This window comes from Saccopteryx bilineata, chromosome 3 (genome assembly GCF_036850765.1).
Source record: "Saccopteryx bilineata isolate mSacBil1 chromosome 3, mSacBil1_pri_phased_curated, whole genome shotgun sequence".
Taxonomy (NCBI): Eukaryota; Metazoa; Chordata; class Mammalia; order Chiroptera; family Emballonuridae; genus Saccopteryx; species Saccopteryx bilineata.
In genome coordinates, this window is record NC_089492.1 from 32996436 (window position 1) to 33009367 (window position 12932).

Sequence of the window (12932 nt, forward strand, 5' to 3'; positions counted from 1 at the left end):
GGGAAAAATACCTTACACGTGGCATTTTCTATTTAAGGGCCATGTGACTTTCTTTTCCAGCTGTGTTGCCTGGTAACTATGTCTGCACTTGTGCTGTGGGGCAATGTGAAATTTTCATCCCTCAGCTGTGGGCTTATATGTGTTACCAGTTTCCAAACATTAGGAAATAAAATATTGAGGGGAAGGGAAAAAGAAAAGCTGTGAAGCCCAATTTCAATCTGACGGCTGAGCCTCTCCAAGGCTTCTTAAATACTTCTTAAAAACTTTCTTTTTAGTTTGACCCCAGATGTGATTTTGTTTTTGAGCCTCTCTTTGTCTACTTTGGCCTCCTGGGTACTTGATATTTTTCATTCTGGGGCCCTGTGCTGTCTCAGGCAAATACACAACCCCCACTTCCTCCTCAGGACGAGGCCCTTAGGTAAGTACTTCAGAGCCCACGATCACTGGGGATTGTGTCCCACTGGGGTGGTGGGGGTCGGGGGCTTCCTTCAGTCTTCCGCTTACCATCCTGCAGGCCAGTGTGGGCCAGCAGCACAGGTGCCCCTGTCAGAAATGGAAAGCGTAGGCTCACCCACACCTGCTGAATCAGAATCTATGTGAACAAGAGCTCCAGGTGATGTTAGGTGCAGTCAAGTTTAAGGAATGTTAAAGAAAAACAATTCAAATGAATAAATTTAAAGATCTAATTGGTTTTATTGAACAATTCAAGTGTCGTCCAGCACCGTATCTAGTAGAATAGGTGCTCTGAGGAGCCGTACAAAACGTAAGCCTTTATAGGCAGAAAAAGAATTTTCAAAGAGTGAATAATTTCAGATAAGGCCACCTTCCCCTAGCAAAAGGTAGGGTTTCTGACCAGGCAGTTTATCTCACTATTGCTGATCAGGAAATTCCAGACTGATTGAATTAAATTTCCACTCCTGGGAGAGGCTAATACTGCGGTTAGATTAGGTATTGTGTCTATGGGGCTTAGCACAAGTGACTCCAGTTTGGGCCTGGTTTTTTTGTTTGTTTTTTGTTTTTCTACAGAAACAGAGGAACAGACAGGGACAGACAGACAGGAATGAAGAGATGAGAAACATCAATCATTAGTTTTTTGTTGCGTGTTGTAACACCTTAGTTGTTCATTGATTGCTTTCTCATATGTGCCTTGACCGCGGGCCTTCAGCAGACCGAGTAACCCCTTGCTTGAGCCAGTGACCTTGGGTCCAAGCTGGTGAGCTTTTGCTCAAACCAGATGAGCCCACGCTCAAGCTGGCGACCTCGTGGTCTCGAACCTGGGTCCTCCGCATCCCAGTCCGACGCTCTATCCACTGCACCACCGCCTGGTCAGGCTGGGCCTGGATTTTGTCTGTTTGTTTTTTAAATGGGTTCTCTGGCTTACAACTTCCCCCAGCCCCCTGAGTTCCAGTTGCGTCCCTCTTTGCTGAGTCACCTTGCCCCTTGTCCCTCCAGACAGCTCCTCGGCCAGTGTCCCTCTGTTCCCCTCCCCCAAGTCCAATTTCTTTCCACCCCTCTATACCTGGCTCCTGGGAAACAGATGTAGGGAAGAAATAATTTTATTTTTTTTTTAGAGAAAGAGATATACAGGAAGGAAGAGAGATGAGAAGCATCAACTCATAGTTGCGTCACTTTAGTTGTTTATTGATTGCTTCTCATATGTGCCTTGACCAGTGGGCGCAAGCCAAGCCAGTGACCTCTTGCTCAAGCCAGCTACCTTGGACTTCAAGCCAGTGACCTTTGGGTTCAAGCCAGTGATTATGGAATAATTTTGATGATCCCACACTCAAGCCTGCAACCCCACACTCAATCTGGATGTGCCCCCTGCTCAAGTTGGAGACCTCGAGGTTTCAAATTCCCAGTATGATGCTCTATCCACTGCGCCACCACCGGTAAGGTACAAATAAAATCTTTTGCTTCTAAGCATTTTAGGCTCTCTGGTTGGAGACCTGTAAATTAGACTAACAAAAGACAGACTAGCCAGAACAAACAGAAGTTTATCAACCTGTGAATGTGCATGGGAGCACTCAGCCGTGAGCAACTGAAAGGGGTGCTTAGAATCTGGGCTTATATAGCATCTTAACAGAGAATACGTTTTAGAGCAGTGACAACATAAAGGAAAAAGACTTTGACCTTCTAAGGGTGGCAAATTGTGGGAAGGCAAAGGAAAGCCAGTAGCGACGGCCACCATCACAGCCGCCTGGCCTGTGCAGGTTCACATTTAATTCAGACAGATGGTAATGAAACAACGGAGCCAAGAACTGGTGGGCCATTAGCTTTAATCCTAGCTTGCACCTGGTGGGCAAGAAATAAACACAGTGGGAAAACACTTCCTTTTCCATTCAGGGCTCCCAAAGCCATTGACTTATCCGACTTTCCTAGGATCAAAGGTTTGTATTTCACCAGCCTTATTCACCTCTGTTCCCCATCTCCCTCTCTCTGCACAAACTGGCTTCTCTTTCAGCACTCCACCATCTTGGCTGCTTCTCCTCTCCTCCACGTGGCCTTTCTCTGCTTGCTTCTCTAATGCTAATCTCAGGAACCAAGAGAGAGCAAGCTCCCGGTCTGCTCCATTTTATAATGTTAAATCAAAACCTTTAATCCAATATACAAACAAAGAAGTCTCTGATACAAAGTCACTTAGGGTGGGAAAGGCTTAGTCTTAAAACTAAGCCTTAGGCTATAACGACCCTGCCTGTTTCAGTCTGTCCCCCACACCCAATGCAAACTATAAGCGAGCAAACCTATACATCATATTTGCAAACTTATTTGACCCACAGCATACTAATTCATTTAAAGAAAGTTTGCTGTGACAGAGGAGCCTTCCTAAAGAAATGAAGATCTGAGTTGGGTTTTTTTTAACCTTTTTTTTCTTTTATTTTTTTTTACAGAGACAGAGAGATTCAGAGAGAGGGATAGACAGGGACAGAGAGACAGGAATGAAGAGAGATGAGAAGCATCAATCAGTTTTTCTTTGCAACACCTTAGTTGTTTATTGATTGCTTTCTCATATGTGCCTTGACCGCAGGCCTTCAGCAGACCGAGTAAACCCTTGCTCAAGCCAGCAACCTTGGGTCCAAGCTGGTGAGCTTTGCTCAAACTAGATGAGCCCGCGCTTAAGCTGGCGACTTCGGGGTCTCGAACCTGGGTCTTCCGCATCCCAGTCTGACACTCTATCCACTGCGCCACCGCCTGGTCAGGCAGATCTGAGTATTTTTATGCTAGGTCTGACAAAGAGTGGTGTTGGGCGGATAAAATGTATTATGCTCACTTTGTTAAAGATGCTGTCGCCCAAGTGATATTAATGTGAGTTGGGGGCAGGCAGGATCATTGTAGCCTGGGGCTTGGTTTTGAGATTAAGCCTTTCCCACCCTTTTTGATGTGGGGTGGTACAATCCAATTATGCCTCAGAGAAGTAACTTTGTATTAGAGACTTCCCTATTTTATATATTGGATTAGAGGTTGTGAAGCTACACTATAAAATGAGGGTAGAACGAGAGCTTACTCTTGGTTCCTGAGATTATCATTAGAAGAAAGAGCAGAGGAGAGCAGAGAAAGGCCACATGGAGGAGGCCAGGAGAAGCAGCCAAGATGGTGGAGTGCTGAGTGAGATGCCAGTTTGTGCAGTTTGTATCTGGGATAAGGAAGGAGATGGGGAACTGAGGAGAATAAGGCTGGTGAGCTAGAAACCTTTGATTCTAGGAAACTCGGATAAGTCAGTAGCTTTGTGAGCACTGAATGTGATTGGGTTTTGGAGCCCAGTGTGTGTTTTTACTTGCCCGCCGGGTGCAAGCTAGGATTAAAGATGAAGGCCCATCGGTTCTTGGCTCTGTTGTTTCTTTACCGACTGTTCGAATCCAATGCGAACCTGCATAGGCCAGAAGGCTGCTGTGATAGTGGCCCTGGCCCTGCCTACTGGCTCTACAAGTGGGCAGTCATGTGAAGATATGACAGATTAAGGAGTGTGGGGAAAATGTCGGCAGCAGGGGAAATTTAGCAAGGCCTGCTTGTCAGGATTCTTCCTGGCGTTTCTTTGTCCTCAGAGATTAGGGCGCACCTCTCCTCTCTGGGTACCCCACCACTTCCCACACTGGCTGCGGTGAGCTGGATGCACTCCGCCTGTCCCAGTGGTGTGGGCAGGAGGAGCAGGTGGCGCAGCTCAGCTCACTGACATCTCTGTCCAAGGAGGGCCTCACTGCAGTCACTTCCACACCCAGTGAGCCCCCAGCTCTCTCAGAGACGCTTGACGGGGGCGTATGGGTAGAGACAGATTCACACTTTCTTAGAAAGTCTCACCGAGGTGCTTATATTCATTACCTATTGCTGTACCAAATTGCCCCGTATCTTAGCACTTAAAACAACAAACATTTATTATCTCCCAGTTTCAGTGTGCTATGGATTGAACTGTGTCCTTCCAAAATTCATATGTTGAAGCCTTAACCCCTAGTACTTTAGAACATGACTGTATGTGGAGATAAGGCCTTTACAGAAGTAATTAAGGTTAAACGAGGTCATCAAGGTGGGCCCTGATCAATATGACAGTGTCCTTACAAGAGTAGGGAGAGGTACCAGGGCTTTGTGCACAGAGGAGAGGCCATGTGAGGGCGCAGAGAGAAAATGGCCATCTGCAGGCAAGGAGAGAGGCCTCCGCAGAAAGCAAAGCTGCCAGCACCTTGATCTTGGACTTCTAGTCCGCAGAACTGTGAGAAAATAATGTCTGTTGTTTCAGCCACTCAGTCAGTGACACTGACTGAGCAAACCCACAGTGACTCAGCCCCAGCAAACCCACAGACGAAGCTTAGCTGGGTGGCTCGGGCCCAGGCCCTCTCCCAAGGCTGCAGTCGAGGTGTCTTCTCAGGCTGTGGTCGTCTCAAAGCTCGGCCGAGAAGGATCTGCTTCCAAGCTCACTCTGTGGCTGTTGGTGGGCCTCAGGTCCCCACGAGCTATTGGCCAGAGACTCAGTTCTTTGCCACGTGGGCCTCCGTGTAGGGCAGTTCAGAACACGATAGCTGGATTCACTCAGGGTGAAAGAGGAAGCCGCAGTTTTTCTTTTTTTTTTTTTAAAAAAAAAATATTGATTGATTTTTATAGACAGAGAAAGGGAAGGAGGGAGAGAAAGAGACATTTCTTTGCTTTTCCACTTAGTTGTACATTCATCAATTGCTTCTTACATGTGCTCTGACTGGGGAGGGAACTCACAAACTTGGTGTTAGGGGACAATGATCTAGTCAACTGAGCTAACCAGCCAGGGCCTGTTTGTTTGCTTTTTTAAATGACCTAATCTCACTGCGGAATCCATCACTTTTCAGTGTATAAGGAGGGAGACACTAAGCCCAGCCCACCCTCCACTATACAGATGCACAAATACCAGAAAATGAAGATTACAGGGGGCTTAGAAACTGCCTATCCCTGTGGGCTGGCATTCCACTCTGAGATTTAGGACTGGTACTTAGCATCAATGTTATTTTTTTTCTTTGTCTGCAGTAAAACAAAAGACAATAAGGAAAGGACTTTGTAACATCCTATTACACCGGTGACAAAAGCGAAGGCAGAGAATATAGTTAAATCTGGTAGATACGGGGGTAGGAAGACATGGAAATGTCTTGACCGTTCCATTTCCCAGCGAGGTATGAAGTGTGGTCATTAGCTGGACCTGGGACTGTGGAGGGTATAACAGTGATGGCTGCTTGTACAGCGAAGACTCATCATGCTCTTTTCTGTTCCCCTTCTACATTATAGAGCTGCCCAGCCAGGGACTACATTTCCCAGACTCCCCTGCATCTAGGTGGGATCATGTGACTAGTTCTTGACAATTAACTATAAGTATAAGCAATTTTTGGCATTTCCTGCTTAATTGAAAGCAGGTCCTCCCTCCCCCGTTCTCATTTCCTCTTTCTTACACTTAAGCTGTTGGGCAGGTACAGAAAATTTCAAGGCTCTCAGAGGGAGGAGCCACAAGATGAGAAGTGCCTGGGTTCCTAAAAGCCAACTGCCAGCCAAGAATACTTGCCCTGCACTTTGATATGAGCAAGGAATAAACTTTATTTTCCAAGCCACTGAAAAATTGAAGTTTTATTATTGCAACAGATAGTATTATCCTAACTCATCCAGTGTATTAGGTTTGAGAATTGAGGAGCAGTATGAAATACTGTATTTCCCCATTGTTGGGCAGATAAAATATATTATGCTCACTTTATTAAAGATGGCGCTGCTCATGGAAAAGCCTATCGCCCAGGTTATATTAGTTGCTCTTCTTCTTGGGATGGGCATGATTATATTAATGTGTGTTGGGGGCAGGCTGTGGGCAGGTAGGATCCTGGTAGCCTGGGGCTTGGTTTTAGGACTAAGCCTTTCCCACCCTTTTTTTTTTTTTTTTTAATATTTTATTTATTGATTTTTTTTAGAGAGAGAGGAGTGAGAGAGAGAGACAGAGAGAGAGAGAGAAGGGGGAGGAGCAGGAAGCATCAACTCCCATATGTGCCTTGACCAGGCAAGCCCAAGGTTTCGAACCGGCGACCTCAGTGTTCCAGGTCGACGCTTTATCCCACTGCGCCACCACAGGTCAGGCCTTTCCCACCCTTTTTGATGTGGAGTGGTGTATTCTCACGAGGAATCCCATTATGCCTCAGATAAGTGACTTTGTATCAGAGACTTCCTTGTTTATATATTGGATTAAAAGTTTTGATTTCTGCAATATAAAGTGGGGCAGACAGGGAGCTTACTCTCTCTCTTGGTTCCTGAGATTAGCATTAGGAGGAGGGCAAAGAGCAGGGAGTAGAGCAGAGTAAGGCCACATGGAGGAAAGGCAGCCAAGATGGAGGAATTCTGAAGAAGCCAGTTTGTGCAGAGAGAAGGAGATGAGGAACAGAGGTGAATAAGGCTGGTGAGGTAGAAACCTTTGATTCTAGGAAACTCGGATAAGTCAGTAGCTTTGTGAGCACTGAATGAGTGGGTTTTGGAGTCCAGTGTGTGTTTTTACTTGCCCGTTGGGTGCAAGCTAGGATTAAAGGTAATGGCCCACCAGTTCTTGGCTCCATTATTTCATTACTGTCTGTCTGAATCAAATGCGAACCTGCATGGGCCAGGCGGCTGTCATGGTGGCTGTGGCCACTGGCTTTACACTCATGTATAAGACGCTTCCATGTATAAGATTCACCTTAATTTGGGGGCCCAAATTTTGGGAAAAAATGTCTTACATAAAGTTATTGAACTCAAATTTTACTCATCATAAAATTCATACAACTCCTCATCACTGTCAGAACTCCCATCCATTAGCTTGTCCTCATCTGTGTCTGATGACGAATCACTGTCTTCATATATTGCCTCATCCTCAGTTCCATCTATGGCATTTGAAATGCCACACTTCTACAACCACTGTATAAGACGCATCCAGTTTTTAGACCCCAAAGTTTTCGAAAAGAAGTGTGTCTTGTACATGGGGAAATACGGTATGTGTCTTGGTGTGTGGCCGCAGAAGGAGCACATACTCTCAGTTGGGCTGCGCACTGCTACCCAGAGGCCGATTAAAGTCAGTTGAAGCCCCGGGCACAGGAGAAAATATTGAGGCACTTGTCATTAGAAATAGTGTGAAGTTGGGATTTTGCGGGGCCCTTCAGAAGTTGGGTCTTAAAGAAAGGGCTAGGGGTCCTCTGCAGTCCTGCTATATGGTCTGGGCAGTGCTAAGAATAGGGCCAGGCCCACTACCTACTTGGGAAAACCACCAACCTCAGGATTCTCCCCCTACCTCTTTCAGGACCCAGGTTTTCTTCCCTGCCATCTTACCCCTTGAGCAACTCAGACTTCTGAAAAACAACAGCCAGCAAAGCAGGTTACATATGGATGGCTTCTGCTTTCTCCTTTTATTTATTTATTTATTTATTTTAATTTTATGTATTATTTATTTTTACAGAGACAGAGAGAGAGTCAGACAGAGGGACAGGCAGAGTCAGAGACAGACAGGAAGGGAGAGAGATGAGAAGCATCACTTTGTTGCAGCTCCCCAGTTCATTGATTGCTTTCTCACACGTGCCCTGACCAGGGGGCTACAGTAGACCGAGTCACCCCTTACTTGAACCAGCAACCTTGGGTCCAAGCTGGTGAGCCTTGCTCAAACCAGATGAGCCCGCGCTCAAGCTGGCGACCTCGGGGTCTTGAACCTGGGTCCTCTGCATCCCAGTCGATGCTCCATCCACTGCGCTACTGCCTGGTCAGGCGGCTTCTACTTTCTCATCCAGCAGCAGAAACCTCCCCTGAGAGAGAGACTCCCTTGAGGGATCCAAAATTCAGGGAGAACCGAACACAAGTGAATATATCAATGACCTCGTTCTGGCATCACTCTCTTAGGGTGATTGTGGGGAGGAGAAAAGAGAAAGCACGTAAAGCAGCGGCTTAGGGCCTGGCATCAATCCACAAGCTCTGTTGTTATTACTTGTTTTCTTCTGCTTCCCAATTCCTTAATCTTGTCATCACGAAAAACCAGCTGAATGATAGTTTCAGGCAAGTTCCAGATCAAGTTTAAAAGTCTTACTAGTTAGTTATTGTTCTTACCAAATAAGAGGTGCCACACTCACTCAATGGATGATGTCATTACCATAGTCCAAGCACAGACATTGGGCTTAGTTCACAAACACTGATAAACAAAACTAATGATCTCTGAGGTGGCCATGTGAATGCACCACCCATCTCTCTCTGCAAGGAATGTAACTGACCAACAGCCCCAGCCGCCCAGCTCACAGAGGCTATTCCAGAGACTACCTGTTCACAGAAGCCACATCTCCAAAAGTGTCTTCAGTCAATTGGTCAGTGAGGGACATGGGCCCATTGCTGCGGTGGGGGGAAGGGAAGGCGTGACTCATGGACTCCTCTGACAAATGACTTCGGCTTGGCAACTCCCTGACAGGTGTGCTGATGCTTCCTTAGACAGCAGAACAATCTTAGGCGGTCCTATCCTGACTGTCTTCCTTCTTTCTCTCCTTCACTCCGTGTCAGACCAGCTTTATGATCTGAAGCCAGACTCTTCCATCTTCTTTTGGCTCCTTTCCAGTTTTCTCTCACAGGTGTTTCCCCTAATAAATTTCTTGCACATTTTATCCTGTCTTGGGCCTGCTTCTGGGAAGCTGCCCAGCCTAACACGTTCTCCTCATTCCGTACACTCACTTTACCTGTCATAACCATATCATTCATTTAGATAGGAAATATTAGTCAAATGCACTTCTTGTACTTAAACTGTGAGCTGTAACATATGCATAAGGACACATGTTTTATGCATAATTGTTAAGACTGCTTCTTACCTTAAAGAGTTAGCCTTTTATTTATTTTAATTTTTTAAAGATTTTTAAGCGTCGTTCCAGAGTGCAGAGGTTGCCAGTTTGATTCCCCAGACAGGGCACATACAGGAGCAGCTCAATGTTCCTGTCTTTCTCTCTCTCTAAATAAAATAAAATAAAATAAAATTATTTCTTTCTTTTAGAAAGAGGAGAAAGAAGGGCATTGGGGGAAAAGTGGGAAGCATCTTCGTGTATGTGCCTTGACCGGGCAAGCCTGGGCGCCCTCAGCGTTCCAGGTCTCTGCTCTCTCCACTGCGTCACCACAGGTCAGGCAGAGTTAACTTGCTTCAACTGCAGTTAGGCATTTATTTTTGCCAAATTTGGCACCTGTTACTCTTCAGTCTGAGCTTTAAAATCGTAAGTGGCCATTCAGTTCCCTCATGGCCCTTCATTTTCCCTAGAAATTCTAAACTACTTAAAAACAAAATGCAAATGGCATGAAAAATATGTATATAAAGGCAATATAACATCATTCAAAGAAATTTAGGAGACATAGGAAGAAAATTCCCCAGAAGGCCATCATCCTAACATAGCAGCTGTCATTTTAGGGCCCTGTGTCTCCCAATAGGTCCTGCTCTCTGCAGAGCCCCCTCTTCTCACGAGCAGTGATTTCCACACAGTGTGCCGCAGGAGGCACAAGCGTGCTGCCAAGACTTTTAAAACATGCAGTGCCTGGCTATTTGGTCAAGGGCACTGTCCTCTTTTTCCTTAACTTGTCAAGAAAATGACAACAGCCAACACAGCAATTACCATTACTGTGAATTACTCAAAATTATGCCTTCTTTTGTGTGTGTCATACTGGCAAAAAATAATCAAGTTTTTGGTGTGCCACAGAATTTTAGTAATTAGTTTATGTGTGCCATGAGATGAAAAATGTTGGAAGTCGCTGCTTTAGGGGTTTATTCACAGAACGGCCTTTGTCAGCATGGGCCCCGGGTTCTCAGTCCTGGAGGCATGTCAGAATTCTCTCTGGAGCTTTAAACAGTGGCTCGAGGCCCATTCCTGAGCTGGATCTCGTTACCCTGCATCTGGCTTTGGAGCCCAGGTGCGGAGTTGAATTGCTCAGACTTGTACCGCTTGACATTCACCAGCACATTCATAGTGCCTCCCTTCTAAGTTTTTATTTACTGTACCTGACCTCTTCATTTCTGATTCTCACCCTCTTCCCCTTCTGCTAAGGATATCCACGGCTTTTCTATGTGCTCTTCCATGTGCGTTTATCCTTATAAATATTATATGTAGTGTTGTTTGGATGCATGTGTTTTTAATGTGCATTTATAAATTTCATTGTTTCTTACCATTCTCCCTTCAATACTATGTTTTTATTGATGTACGAATATCTAGTTCGTGACTTCTCATTTCTGTACCGTATCCCCTACACTTTACTTTCCATTCTTTTGGGGCTGGACAGCCACGTTGCCTCCAGTTGTCCTCTGGCCTCCAGTTTTGCAGCGAGCACACTCGTGCATGTCCCCAGTGGGCCAGCGTGAGGATTCCTCTGGGAGGAGCGTGCAGTAACCTCTGTGGATTGTGATGCACAGCTACAGCTGAGGACCACCGCCATCCCTCAACAAGTTTTATGATCTTCTAAGTTTTTCTTCACACTTCTTTCCAATGGGACTGACTCCTCCCTAGTGGAAATCTGAGATATTCAGGCTACTTCTTTTACCCCATAGAAAATTCCCTTCAGGAACTCAGAAGTATTGGATCCACCGAGTACGAGAACAAACGTCGGAAACTTTCAGGAACTTAGATCGTACTTTATTGGCCAAGTTTAACCTGCGCAGGGGCAAACTCCCCAGTGTCCTGAGACACCATACTCACAGGGAGATGCAAATGGGAGTCGTGCCTGGTGCTTACAGCCAGGTCCTTATATATCCTAAGTAAGCAAGCAATACACAGAAGCAGATGTGGCGGTTAACTATTCACTAAGGGGTCCGCATGCAGCATAGCAACTGGGGCTGGGTTTAGCTTAGTGGTGAATTTCAAACATAAACTTCTGATAAGGGTCTCTGACCAATGGAATGCAAATGTTTTTCCTCCTTTGTGCTGATCTTCTTTGTTCTCAGCCTCAGAGGGGCTCTATCAGCACCTCCCTGTTCTGGCTCCTTCAATAATTACTTCTGGCAGTCTCAGCACCCCTTCCTGAATCTAACAAGAAGTACCAATGAAGTGCTAGATCACATCTTAAATGTGATTCTGTATTTTTTCCTATTGTCGCTTTAACAAAGTATCACAACCTCAATGACTTAAAACAACACAAATTATATATTACAATTATAATATATATATTACAATTCTAGAGGTCAAGAGTCTTAAAATTAAGATGCCAGCAGTACTGTGTTCTTTTTGCAGACACCAAGGAAGAATCCATTTCCTTGCCTTTTAGGGACAACATGGAACAAGGAACAGGGAACACTATGGGCTCCTTGTTACCTTCTGGCTCTAGGATATACTCTAGGTTCTTGTATATTTCTTGCCCTATCCTAGAATCAGCTTTTTCTCCAAGGAGTTCTAGTTTCTTTTATTAGAGAATGGTATTAGAAACCAGGGTCTGAGCACAAAATATGATCATTGCTACTGGGGTGTTGTTGCTTCTAAGTCTTCTTAGCTGACAGAGCAAGGATATATTTGTGCCTACTAACCAGGAAGGGAGGGAGGGAGGGAGGGAGAGAGGGAGGGAGGGAGGGAGAGAGGGAGGGAAGGAGGGATAAAAATGCTGCAGAATAACAGAGGGCATGGAGGATAGCAACTGGGGGCTGAGAAGCATCTTGACTCTGCATTCTGAGTGGTCCATCACTTGGGCTTTTTAGAATCAGCTGTAAGGGTTTTCACAGGGTTCCTTCAGACACTCTAGTTCTACAAGCAAGGAACTATGTGACCTGACTTTGAGGAAGAAACACCAGACCCCACGGTTGTTTCCTGAGCTCATCCTCTCCATTTCGGCATCCCTTTATTTGTATGCTCCATGTATATCTCCCTCCTAGACTGTAAGCTCCATAGAATTGAAAACTAGGTAAGACTTGATCTCTGATTCCTGAATGCCTGGCTCGATGCCGTGTGGGCAAATAGGAAAGCAGGTAAGAAGGAAGGAAGGATGGATGCTAATGATTTTCCATTATCTCCAAAGTTCCATGTGAAGTTCTCCATTGTGCTGTAGGCTCTAGGTAGCTAATCCTGTTGAACTCCATCACCAGGGCTCCCTTGCCTTCTGGTCTCCCACTGGGGTTGGCTAGCGGAACACACTATCAGGGAATTGGAGGCTGGGAGGAAGGAGAGGTGGGAGCATTGGTCATTTCTCTTGTTCTGCACCTGTGGGCTGTCCTGGCAGCGGCTACGTCCCCGGCTCTGTCCAGCAGCCACTCATCCGGGGCTCAGGCTTTCAGCTGGGCACAGTTACACTGTTTCTTCCCTTGTCTCTGTGGGTCAGGTGTGAGAGCAGCTTCTGTTGGAAGTTGCTGTGGGCATCAACATCCTTTATTCCTCACGGGAAGCCACCCACACCTCTGTAAATGGTAACTTCATTTAAAAGCCTTTCAAAAACCCCAGCTAAGTGTATGCTGTTTCCTGTCTAGGCCTGACAGGTCCTTAAAGGGGAGAAATAGGGTA